We start from the raw sequence: 11,676 nt of genomic DNA on the forward strand, positions 1-11,676 counted from the left end.
ATGTAATCGAATATTTGTAATAATTTTTATCATTAAAACAACATTAAATATTTAATATTATTTTTTGTGAAAATATTGAATGAATACTGCTTATCGTAATGTTCCTGATATATTAAAAATATTTTTAATTGTTAACATCTACAATGTTTATATATTTATATAAAAAAGTAAGCAGAAATTCATGCATTATTTTTTAATTTAAAAAGACAATAATTTGCGATTTTAGTCATCATATCGGTGTCACTGGACACATGTATCCATAAACATAAAACTGAGTTTTTAAAGAAAAGGAAATAATAAAATCCATTCAATAATTGACATTTTAAAGTTTATTATCCATTTTCATATTAAGTTAAATGAGAGTAGATACGGTAAACAACTGAAAGCTATTATCTCCCTAAGTTCGATTTGTTTCTATTTTTAATCCTTTTAATTAACACACGCATATTTTAGCAAAATAAAATTGAGAGTAGATACGGTAAAAAAAAATGAGAGAAACAAAAACAAAAAAAAAACATTGTTGATAACACAAAGAGAAAAGATAAGAATCGAAAAGTTATAAAAGGCTGAATGGGGAGGCGTATTCGTAAGAAAATGAACGACACAGCTATCGAAGCACAAAAACTAGGAACTCGAGACTTCTGGAAAATCTGCATCAGTGTAGTAAATAATGGGCAATCAACAATTCCCCCACTAACCAACAATCACGAGGTTGTCTCCTCAGCAACCGACAAGGCTAACATGCTTGCCAATCGGTTTGCCTCAAACTCCACACTGGACCCTTCCAACCACTCCCTACCTGACTTTCCTATGCGGACAGACGCCACGCTAGACGATCTGAAAACCACCCCTGCTCAGGTGCATGCTATCATAAAAAACCTTGACACTTCAAAAGCATGTGGACCTGATCTTATCCCAGCTGTGCTATTAAAAAAGTGCTCAGCCGAAGTAGCTTCAGTTCTCTCCAAACTCTACAACAAATGCCTTAATGAAGCGTGCTTTCCGGGCTGTTAGAAAACTGCTTCTGTTGTACCAATATTCAAGAATTCTGGCGAAAGGACTGACCCATCAAATTATCGTCCCATTAGCCTCCTCCCACTTTTTGTCAAAATATTTGAGACCTTAATTAACCATGCTCTAGTCCATCACCTTACAGATGCTAAACTTCTGACTGAAAAACAATATGGATTTAGACAAACCCGTTTCACAGCAGACATCCTAACTGTAATCTCTGAATGTATATACCATTCACTGGACAAAGCGGGGGAGGGCAGAGTGGTAGCTCTAGATATATCTAAGGCTTTTGACAGGGTATGGCATGAGGGTCTCCTCAGGAAAATTAGATCATACGGTATCACTGGTAGAATACTCAACATAATTAAATCCTTCTTAGATAAGAGAAAAATCCAGGTTGTCCTCGACGGTCGTACATCTAAACAATATGATATAAATGCGGGGGTGCCCCAGGGTTCTATTCTTGGACCTCTATTGTTCCTGATATTCATAAATGACCTCCCCGACAAAACTGCCTCTGAGATGGGTATATATGCTGATGACACTACACTCTATAGCAGGCACGACAGGAAGACGAATGAACACATTTCTAAAGAAATGGCCGAAACACTAGAGGAAGACCTCCAATCTGTGATGGAATGGGGACAAAAGTGGTTGGTCACGTTCAATGCTGCCAAGACTAAACTTGTTTCCTTCAATAATTACAAGAAACTCTCTCTACCACCTATAGCAATGGCCAACGACTCTTTAGCTCAGAGTACATCTTTCAAACTCCTTAGCCTAACGTTCACAGGAAACATGAGTTGGAACAATTACATTGAAGGCATTGCCAGGGCCGCTGCAAGAAAGGTGGGCTCTGTTTACCGTGCTAGACAACTACTAACACTCGAAAGTATCCTGTACCTCTATAAGGCCACCATTCGCCCATGTATGGAGTATTGCTGTCACATCTGGGCTGGTGCATCTGCTACTAGTTTCTCGCTTCTTGACAAGGTTCAAAAGAGAGTCGCAAACCTGATAGGCCCTAAACTGGCATCTAAGCTTCAGCCTCTGTCCCATCGACGAAATGTTGCACCCCTCTGCCTTTTCTACAAGTATTTTAGTGGTGATCGGATTTATTTCTGCATGCAAAATCTGATCCCGCATTTTGCTAATTCCTACCCTCTGATGAGAAAAAAGTATTTCTTCGAAACTCCGCGGATTAAGGACTTGCCATTTATCTAGTGTTTCCTTTTCAGATTAAATGTGTTTTTAACTCATTTCAAAGTGTTTTTTAACATATTTTATTAACTGTTTGCTCATATTATAAGCTCTATTTCCTATTTGGTTTTATCGAGCTTTTAAATCTGGTTGAGATAATTTTATAAATATTAATTCTTTAATATTTATAATATACTTTAATTTTACCATCTTGGATCATTTTGGTAAATGTAATTGTAATTTTTATTATATATATAATTTAAATCTAGAATCACTAAGAAAAATTACTGGAAAAATGGTATTATTTTTAATAATGATTAATTTATTTTTGGAAATTGTTAATTTAGATAAATACGGATGCGTTGTTAGACTGTACTAAACTCGGAGAGGGGGCCTAATTTTTTTTTTTGTACAAACAAGGTGTATTTTTTAATTCAATATCTTAAGACTTTACTAATTATCTTTGAAATATTCCCAGAAAACTAATATTTATCTTTCAATGGATTTTCACATGGAATTTATTAAAATTCTAAATTTACCTGAATTTAATTTGTCAGTTTTTCAGAATAAATTTATTTTTCACGTGTATTTTTTCCGTATAGATATTAAATTTAGTCACGTCATTCTTTTTCAATATCTTTATTTTTAATGTGTCAGGTAAACTGCACAAGCACCAGATTAACTTTAGGCTTTAATCTTTCAAACACAATAATAAAAAATAACCAGGACTCTTAAATCAATAAATGAATAAAAATACGAAAAGGCAGCTTTAAAAACAATCCCCCCCCCCATTAAATGCAACTAAGGGTTTGTATTACTGTACACATAGATTCGAAAAAGTGGTCAAAAAATAAAATATACAACAAAGAAATATTAACAGCAGCTATAAAAGTTACTTTGCAACCTACCTGAATCATTTATTAGTGTTTTTAAGTAGTTTTAAATGCTCTTTATTTCATACCAAATATTAACTTTTTACGAGTCGTAAGAATTCAAGATGGCCAAAATTACTACCCTCCTTCTTCTTCGAAGAGAGAAGCCTCGTTTTCAAATTATAGTTCGCGCATATTTTTGGGGGAGGAGCTTGCCTCGTTTTCAGCACGTGTCTCTGCGGACATATGTCTCTGCGGACATTTTGCGTTTACATGTCTCTGCGGACATTTTGCGTTTCCATTTTTTTTTGTTTACATTTTTTAGAAGTTCCGTCCTCATAATGAAAGTATTTGTAAACATTACATTTAATTTAGATATTTATTGCGCACAAATACTTTTTAGTTTTTTCTTGGGGGGGGGGGGATAACATATAAAGTGGTCAAAACGGTAAATATTTTTTTAAGTTTACATTTTTAAGAAGTTTTGGTACTAGTGCAGAGAGTGACCTGGACGTAAATAATAACGTTATTATTTAAAAAGCCATTCTTAACATGGGGAGGGGAGGGTGTTTTGTACCTATTCTATGCTTTAACCTTACAATTGAATAAAAAAACCACACCATAAAACTTTAATTAAACTTGGAAATACGATTTGACACGGTAAGTTTGGGAAAAGGAATTATAAATAAAAAACTAGACAAAATACGGTTAAAAACTCGCTCAATATATGTTTCCGTGACATAGGTTGACATGTATTCAGTGGGTTTTTAACAGTATTTTGCATATTTTTTTTATTTTCAACTCCTTTTCCCAAACTTACCGTGTTAAAGAGAGAGTAGGTCGCCATTCTTAATTTTCCAATACATCGATAAACATTGTATGTTTTTCGAGCTGAATAAACATGTTACATTAAATAAAAACACGAAAAACATATCCAGTTAGGTAGAAAAGTAACTTATCTTGGCTTTGATAACATTTATTTAAAAACAATTTGCGCTTGAGCCATTTTTTTTTTTCTCAGAAATTGGAAGTCGTTAGGTTTCAGAAAAATACAGTTTCAGGAATCGATGGATATAAATTTAGAAGAAGTTTCGGAAAAGTGTATGATATAAATTTAAGTTTCCGAAAAGTGTATGATTTAAAATTTAAGTTTCCGAAAAGCGTATATTACTGGATGAAACATGCAGAAAAGTATGTTTGCAATATCGTGAAAATGTGATATTCGTTTTCAGCACACCCGAAAATCCCTGATGTGCTGAAATTTAAAAAAAAAAAAAAATGGCTCAAGCGCAAATTGTTTTTAAATAAATGTTATCAAAGCCAAGATAAGTTACTTTTCTACCTAACTGGATATGTTTTTAGTGTTTTTATTTAATGTAACATGTTTATTCAGCTCGAAAAACATACAATGTTTATCGATGTATTGGAAAATTAAGAATGGCGACCTACTCTCTCTTTAACACGGTAAGTTTGGGAAAAGGAGTTGAAAATAAAAAAATATGCAAAATACTGTTAAAAACCCACTGAATACATGTCAACCTATGTCACGGAAACATATATTGAGCGAGTTTTTAACCGTATTTTGTCTAGTTTTTTATTTATAATTCCTTTTCCCAAACTTACCGTGTCAAATCGTATTTCCAAGTTTAATTAAAGTTTTATGGTGTGGTTTTTTTATTCAATTGTAAGGTTAAAGCATAGAATAGGTACAAAACACCCTCCCCTCCCCATGTTAAGAATGGCTTTTTAAATAATAACGTTATTATTTACGTCCAGGTCACTCTCTGCACTAGTACCAAAACTTCTTAAAAATGTAAACTTAAAAAAATATTTACCGTTTTGACCACTTTATATGTTATCCCCCCCCCCCAAGAAAAAAACTAAAAAGTATTTGTGCGCAATAAATATCTAAATTAAATGTAATGTTTACAAATACTTTCATTATGAGGACGGAACTTCTAAAAAATGTAAACAAAAAAAATGGAAACACAAAATGTCCGCAGAGACATGTAAACGCAAAATGTCCGCAGAGACATATGTCCGCAGAGACACGTGCTGAAAACGAGGCAAGCTCCTCCCCCAAAAATATGCGCGAACTATAATTTGAAAACGAGGCTTCTCTCTTCGAAGAAGAAGGGGGGTAGTAATTTTGGCCATCTTGAATTCTTATGACTCGTAAAAAGTTAATATTTGGTATGAAATAAAGAGCATTTAAAACTACTTAAAAACACTAATAAATGATTCAGGTAGGTTGCAAAGTAACTTTTATAGCTGCTGTTAATATTTCTTTGTTGTATATTTTATTTTTTGACCACTTTTTCGAATCTATGTGTACAGTAATACAAACCCGCAACTAATTAGAGAATTAATAAAGATGAAACTTGTAAACTGTTCTCTCTCATGTAAATATTAACATGTTAAATAAGATATTACTAATTTTATCCGATATATTCACTAAATAGATTGGCTCTATTTCGAAATGATTTATTTTTTATTTTTCTCTTCAATTTTGTTTTCTGCGAACTTGCTCCTAAATGTGTTTGGTAAACTGCTCAAGCACCAGATTAATTTTAGGCTTTCATCTTTCAAACACAATCAAAATTAATCAGGAAACAAACCAAACAATGGATAAATAATCAGGAAACAAACAAACAAATGAATAAAAAAATAATCAGGAATCTAAAATAAATAAATTAATTAATTAAAATACGAAAAGGCGGCTTTATAAACTATCAGTTTCCGCCATTAAATTGTACGTGCAACGAATTAGAGAATTAATAAAGATGAAACTTGTAAGCTGTTCTCTCTCATATAAATATTAAAATGATGAATTAATTAATACTAATTTTATCCGTGATATTCACCAAATAGATCGGCTCTATTTCGAAATAATTTATTTTTTATTTTTCCTTTTCAATTTTGTTTTCTGCGAACTTGCTCTTCCGTTCGTCATCTTGAATATTAACTTGAGTTTGTAAAGTCAGTCACATTTGAAAAATCGTTTCCTTTATAAAAACAGATAAAGTTAATCGAAAGCAGATTATAAAACAAAAACGTAAGTATTACTACATGAATTTAGTATCGATTTTTGCGTATTTGCAGAATAAGTTAAAAATGCAAGGGAGATAACTACATTTACTAAGTGAATAATCCTAATGAAAATGTTGATTTATTGTTTGAAAATTTTCAATGTTGATTGTGTTTAGTTTTCAATATTGACTTTCACATAAAAAATTACTTCATAACAAAATACTTCGTTATCGCTTACCAAAGGAAAAACTAATTTTATAATTTTTTTCATTTTTTTAACTAATGTTTTTTTGTAAAAAAAACAAACAAAAAAACAAAAAAAAACAAAAAACTATAAATCTTAAATGTTTTTCATTGTTTAATGTTTTCATCTTTTTCAATTTTTTAAGTGGATTATTATCATTAATTTATTATTTTATTTTCAATACTTACACATAAAAAACAACGATCAATGTCTAGAATTTGACGTAAAGTAAAAAAAAAAACATCTGTACAATGAAAACTTTTATAGTTTTTCGGGTGTGCTGAAAACGAATATATACTTCAAATGTGGCGCAAGAAATTAGATTTCATGATATGAGGAAATTATTTTTTCCAAAAGTAGGAATCAGTTTTTTATATAAATTTAATGTAAAATGAGCGGTACTAGTGCACTTATTGATCCATGCTGAAATAATAATGTTATTTTTAGAAAACTACTCTTTCAATGGAAAGAGGAGGGTGTTTTGTACCTATTCTTTGCTTTCACCTTATAATTTAATAAAAGCAGATATCATTAAACTTGAAAAAACTATTTAAAAAATAGCGTGGATCAATAAGTGCACCAGCACCAAATGAGCACCCACTTTCAGGCTACACGATGATAATTTTTTGGATGGGATGCTGCCTGAAAACCGTTTGGTTACTTACTTTCGAACTTAACAATCACCTTTAACATGACGATTTCTATAGATTTTTGTATGCTGTAAACGAATATCCCATTAAACTTTGTCGCAAACAAGTCATTTTCCAAATATTACACAGTGTAAAAATTGGCCACCACTGATAACATAAGGACTTACACTGCTTAATAATCAGAAAAGTACTTTGCGGCAAAAATATGCGTATGCTTGCACATATAGAAATGGCCATCACTAATAACATTAGGAATGACATGTATCTGTATAAAGATTTTTCTCTTTTTTCTGTTCTTTAATGTCCTCGGGTTTTATTGAAAGATGAAATTGAAAAAAAAAACCTTTGCTTTTAGCCTCACTCACTAGGTTGCCATAAAGTGTATGCTCATTTTACGTTACATTTATAATTCATATCATGGAAACTATTTCTCTGCGCCACTGTTAAAGCATATTCGTTTTCAGCACCCCCGAAACTTGTAAAGTAGTAACCGTAAAGAAAGTGTTTTGTAGGAGGGGGAGGTTGAAAGATTCTAGACATTGAACACTACAACTTCTTTATAGTTTACAATGAAAAAAAAGAATTTGAAATCAAAAAAATTTCAATATATTTGATAGTTTATACTACAAAGTTCTAGTAAATTTACTTTTTCAGCCAATTTTGAGAATTTAGCTTAATTTTTTTACTTTTATGATATTTAATTGTTTTCCCCTTTATTTAATTAATTAATTAATTAATTAAATCTTTGAATTCTCATCGTTTATTAGGGATCGATGTATTAGAAACTGTTTACACACGATTGGTTTAATATGAGGGATCAATGTATGTACACACATAAGTATACCAAAGAGTTTTCTGTTAATTGATTTGGAAATGCAATTATCAAATTTTCTGTTCGTTTGTTTAAAGAATGCTGATAATTAAAGAAACATTTTGTGTTGTATTTTTAAGCTTTTTCAAAAATGCATTCAACAAACCTTACAAATAACTTTGACTAAATTAAAAAATAATCATCATGAAATCAAGTTATATATACGGCATTATCATGTTGATGCAACGGTTCTCATTAGCTCACTGAAGTTAAGCAACATTGAGCCTGGCTAGTACCAGAGGGGTGAGTATTTGAGATTTCTAGACGCCGTATGTGCTTTCCACTCATCTCTGCATTGTTTTCAGTCATCCTGAACCTCCACTTGCCACTGGTATTTAACAATGTCGACTCAGGAGAGCCGTCAAGGCCGAAGGAAGCCACTACTCTCTCTCTCTCTCTCTCTCTCTCTCTCTCTCTCTATATATATATATATATATATATATATATACATATATATATATATATATATATATATATATTGTGGCCATATGCTGCGGTACATATAACATTCACAAATGTGCATCACCAGATTGCAATAATACACTATCTCGTCCATCACTATGAACGTTTTGGTTCCATTTTATACGATTTACCGTTCTTCATCTGCATCTTTAAATCTAAAAACTTCCTTGTCTAATAATATCAAAACCCAATAATAATGTAGGATGTTCGTGCGATACTGATGAGCATTTTACCTTTTATATGACACAAACTCTATTGAAGCAAAATGATCTGAGTTTATCGCACCTACTGAGTAATTCCTACCGTCTATTTCTATCAGGGGAATCCACTGTGCATTACAAGAGATATTATTATTCTGAATAAGCAAGTTTATTATTAATAACATAGATATTTGTGTGATACTGATGAGCCTTTAACCTTCTTATATGACACAACTCTATTGAATAGACGAGTTTAATATTAATATACATTAAATATTCTAGAGGTATGTGATTTTTATTAATGGTGACCTTCATACTATGGAAATATTCATTCACCTTATTAAGAGCATAGTGTATCGTGTAATCATTAAGTGTATCTTTTTCTATAGTCGATCATCTTGTCTGCATTTCACTAAGTTTAAGGGATAAGAAGTAAATTGTTTTTTCAACCTCTATGCGCCATCTGATCTGTGTACAGTCCATTGTCTTTCTTAGGATTGGGATAAGCCAGTATAACTATATCTGTGTGCTTCATTCTTAACCCGAGTGTCTACCGTCTTGGGGATTTAATTCTTTTGTTAATCAAGCATAATAATCACAGTAATGTTACAAGCCACTCTACACTTAGCTATTTGGGAACCTGTTGTCAAAGTGACTGGTTGGTATTGTTTTTTTTATCTTATGTGCATCACATATATGTATATTTTTTAATATATGTTGTTTTCGAGCAGATAGAGGAGGGTTAACAAATGGAATTGTCTTATTTATTGTTTTCTTCTTTGTCGTATGTTTACAATTCGTCCAGGCTCCCTTAAATTTGTTACAATAACTGGTCAAAAACTGCAGCAAATGAAATGTATGTTCCGCTGTCATTGGCTATACAAACGACCTGCTTTTGTGCTCACCCTCCACTGTAATGCGTGCGTTTCATGTGTGCATCTTCACGCTATATCAGGGAATTAGTTTTTTTTTAATTTCCAAGTCATGTGATGCCATGTGTGGTTAACATCATTAAAAGACTTTTATAACATCCACATATTTCTTAATATCTTTAAATATGTAGCCAGTCAATTCTCACAATCTATATAATGTAAACAATATAATAGTTTGTTTGAAACCATTAACCCATATAGGATGACGTAAATAATTATAGATTGCAAAGAACAGTGAAAAGTAATTAATGTCTTAAGGAAACAAATGCTCTTTAAACCAAACAGAAAGAAATAATTACTGTAAAGAACAGAAAGTGCCGTTGGCTTCTGTCAGATGCATTGAAGATCATGACACTTCATATCACTCGATAGTGATTTTTAGCAATGAACGAAAATCCAATATCCAAGGCACTAATTGCAGGCACTACGTCAGTCGAAGGGAGGACGAAGAATGGTTGCGGTTCAGTATTAGTGCCTATAGTTCGCTTGCAAAGTCAAATTCATTCAACCAATTACATTAATTGTTGACTGATTATTTTCTACCGTGCTTTGGCCGAAATTTGGATGATAATCCAATCTTTATGTGGGATAATGCTTCCATTCACGCACCTGACAGCATCAAGAGGTTACTTGAAGGGCATTATATTCCATGTTTGAATTGGCCTGCACAATCTCCAGGCCTCAATTTTATCAAAAACATATGACATTACATCAAGCTACAGTTACACAATGACAAAATTTCAAATCGTGAAGAATTTTGGACAAAAATGAAAGTGAAATGTGATGCCCTTTAACCAGAGTTTCTGCTGAAGCCCAAAAAACTAATTCAAGGAATGCCCAAAATATTGCACGTTGTCAAATTGCAGAAGTGTTATACTACTAAATATTAATTAGTTCATTGTGTTCATGTTGTATTTGTGTTACAGTAATGTTCAAAAATTATATTAAAATAAAATTTTCCATAGTGCAGAGTTTCTTTATGCCTTCTCAATTTGAAGTCAATTTGGTAAATTAATATGAACAATAGGATATTAAAAGTCAAATATGAACAGGTAAAATTATAGAGGAATAAAAGATTACTCAAATGAGGTATTGATTTTTTCAACTGTTACATTCAATGTAGCTTAAATTTGCAGCATTTGAAAAAATAAGCGCAAACTATTTTATGCATATATATATATATATATATATATATATATATATATATATATATATATAAATTCCACAGCCAAACAACGTCGAAGCCCACAAGAGCCATGAATGTCAACGAAACAGAAGTCCAAGACTCGAGCAGGCTACACTCATGTACTACATAAAGGGTTCTGTTGAGAATTCTGTACATATTTCTTAGTTCAAAAGAAAGGTTCCCAGGTATGACAAAATACACCTAAGTAAGATCGGAAGTAAGATACAAACGTTGTGAAAATAATAAGAATAAACTTGAGAACTTCAAATGAAATATAATTTTTAAAATTTATTTTATATTTTCAGAATTTTCAACAATGAAAAGAAATTGATTGATTGATAAGAAAGAGCGATCTTCATTGGTGATTTAAAAAGGTTTAAAATAATTATACATTTCTTTACATAAATTTTCTAAAGTTAAGATATACTAGCCTGGTTATAACCATACACTACATTATATATATTGTGGAATATATCTAACATGGCTGACAAACCACATTCTTGTGAAGTATGTGGTTCCTCTTTTGCACAGAAGTCAACTTTGTTGAATCATATGAAAACACATACGGGAGAGAAACCACATTCATGTGAAGTATGTGGTTCTTCTTTTGCACAGAAGTCAACTTTGTTGAATCATATGACAACACATACAGGATTAAAACCACATTCTTGTGAAGTATGTTATTCTACTTTTGCACGGAAGTCATATTTGTTGTATCATCTGAAAACACATACAGGAAAGAAACCACATTCTTGTGAATTATGTGGGTCTACATTTGCATGGAAGTCAAATTTGTTGAGTCATATGAAAACACATACGGGAGAGAAACCACATTCTTGTGAACTATGTGGTTCTTCTTTTGCACAGAGGTCATATTTGTTAAGTCATATGACAAGACATACGGGAGAGAAACCACATTCTTGTGAAGTATGTGGTTCCTCTTTTGCAAAGAAGTCAACTTTGTTGAGTCATATGAAAACACATACAGGAGAGAAACAACATTATTGTGAAGTAT

The sequence above is a fragment of the Euprymna scolopes genome, chromosome 46 (assembly GCF_053919585.1).
Source record: "Euprymna scolopes isolate OS-2025 chromosome 46, ASM5391958v1, whole genome shotgun sequence".
In the NCBI taxonomy this organism is placed as follows: Eukaryota; Metazoa; Mollusca; class Cephalopoda; order Sepiida; family Sepiolidae; genus Euprymna; species Euprymna scolopes.